Genomic DNA, 2,500 nt, shown 5'->3' with positions numbered 1-2,500 from the left:
GCGTGGGTGAGGGGCCGGGGCCCGCCACGCGCCGTCACGCCCCGCAACAGCCAGAGGCAGAGTTCTCTGGTGTCACCGTCTGCCGGTAGGCTCGAGAGTCGAGGCGAGGCCGCAGCGGACTGAGTCGGGTGCAAGCCGCGGAGGACAGGCCGACGCTACGGGCGCAAGCCGACCCCGCACGCCCCAACCTCGGCGGGCTGGGGAAGGGGGCGCGGCGGAACGCTCGCAAGCGCGGCTGCCCCCGCGGACAGGCACATTCTCTCGAACGCGGTGGACGCTCGCTCAAGTCAGCACGAGACCAGACCGGACCGACAGGCGGACAACGAATCTTTAAACCTCGCACCCACCCTCCGCACACGGGTGCCGGAGGAATGGTGAGCATGAACAGGTACCCCTCACCGGGCTTTGAAGAGAGTGACTAGAATGCGACCAAAGCTTCACCGCGGCGGGAGACAAAAAGGCCCCTGACTGCACCAGAACGTCTCCCTGCGGAGTCACACAGTGGCCGTTCACCGTGGTCCCGTCGACAAGCCGCCAGGACAAGCACCCAAGCCCGCAGCAGCTCTCTTCGTTTCAACTGCGGATGTAATGCTGCAAGGCGGTGGCAAGGTCACGTCGCAGCCCGCAAGCCGTCGCCAAGGCGAGAGGAAGACGGTCCCCACAGCGGGCACACACAGACGGACGTGGAGCACGGGGCGGCGGCCCACAGGTGCGCACACGCGCCGTGCCGAGGATCGGTGCGGACGCCGGTGACATCGCACCCGGCAGAGCGGCTAGGCAGAAGTCGCTGCGGAGGAGGAGCACCGTCGGCGGAACGGTCTGCTGGCGGGCGAGGGACCAAACGAGCAGCTAGAACGGGCGGAGTGGACCGGACTGCAGAAGCGGAGTGAGTGCGTGGCTGACGCCACCGTCTCCCTCCGAGCGTCTGCTCGCGCCGGCCAAACCGCCGAACCGCTGAACGAAAGGACCGCATCGTCCCACGCAGGCAGGCCGGCCGTGTTGCCGTGCGTGCCCCCACCTCTCGGACGGACTGCAAAGACACCCTACGAAGCCAACGGCGAAGCCCTTCCAACGGCGCAGGCGTAGCGTGTGCGGCACCCGCATGGACTTGCCGGCGTGCAACCGAGCGTGTGCGTGCTCGTCGGTGGCGGCGCCCGCGCGCCGGCCCAACCGAGTGGGACCGAGATCGACGTCGCCCGGCTTCGGCGGAACGTGCGTACGGGTGACCAGGCCCGTTCGACGGGTACGGCGAAATTGTCGGTGTGACCTCCCACCCGCGTGGGAGGCGCCAGCGTCAGTACGGGCCACGGCCCCGGGGCCAACCCCCGTGAGGCTCTCCTGCCTGGCCCAACCGGCGCAGCCTTCGAGTTCAAGGAGTGACGGGCCGCCCTCCCCGGAGAGGTGGCGGGCCCCCGGCCGACAAAGATCCTTCACAACGTGTTCACCAACAGAAACCTTGTTACGATTTTTATTCTGTGTTACGGGTTTCGGTTCGGGCCCCCGGAGAGGTTGTCCGATACCTGGCCCCGGGGCCGGCCCCCGTGGGGCTCTCCTGCCTGGCCCAACCGGCGCCAGCCTTCGCGTTCAAGGAGTGACGGGCCGCCCTCCCCGGAGAGGTGGCGGGCCCCCGGCCGACAAAGATCCTTCACAACGTGTTCACCAACAGAAACCTTGTTACGATTTTTATTCTGTGTTACGGGTTTCGGTTCGGGCCCCCGGAGAGGTTGTCCGATACCTGGCCCCGGGGCCGGCCCCCGTGAGGCTCTCCTGCCTGGCCCAACCGGCGCCAGCCTTCGCGTTCAAGGAGTGACGGGCCGCCCTCCCCGGAGAGGTGGCGGGCCCCCGGCCGACAAAGATCCTTCACAACGTGTTCACCAACAGAAACCTTGTTACGACTTTTATACCGTGTCGGGTTTCGGCTCGGGCCCCCGGAGAGGTTGTCCGATCCTGGGACGCGCTAAACGCTCCCCCGCCGACGTGACGGTGGAGCCCCAGCCTGGCGCGTACCACGGCGTGAGCCCCGGAGGCACACGCACTCGAGCGACAATCAAGCGAAAAACCTTTCTCGGAGGCAACAGGGCGCTCGCAGGCGTTGAGTGCCGGCGTGGGTGACGGGCCGGAGCCCGACACGCGCCGTCACGCCCCGCAACAGCCAGAGGCAGAGTTCTCTGGTGTCACCGTCTGGCGGAAGGCTCGAGAGTCGAGGCGAGGCCGCAGCGGACTGAGTCGGGTGCAAGCCGCGGAGGACAGGCCGACGCTACGGGCGCAAGCCGACCCCGCACGCCCCAACCTCGGCGGGCTGGGGAAGGGGGCGCGGCGGAACGCTCGCAAGCGCGGCTGCCCCCGCGGACAGGCACATTCTCTCGAACGCGGTGGACACTCGCTCAAGTCAGCACGAGACCGGACCGACAGGCGGACCACGAATCTTTAAACCTCGCACCCACCCTCTGCACGCGGGTGCTCGAGGAATGGTGAGCATGAACAGGTACCCCGTACCGGG

Source organism: Mustelus asterias, unplaced genomic scaffold, assembly GCF_964213995.1.
Source record: "Mustelus asterias unplaced genomic scaffold, sMusAst1.hap1.1 HAP1_SCAFFOLD_424, whole genome shotgun sequence".
NCBI lineage: Eukaryota > Metazoa > Chordata > Chondrichthyes > Carcharhiniformes > Triakidae > Mustelus > Mustelus asterias.
This window is presented reverse-complemented; position numbering follows the sequence as displayed.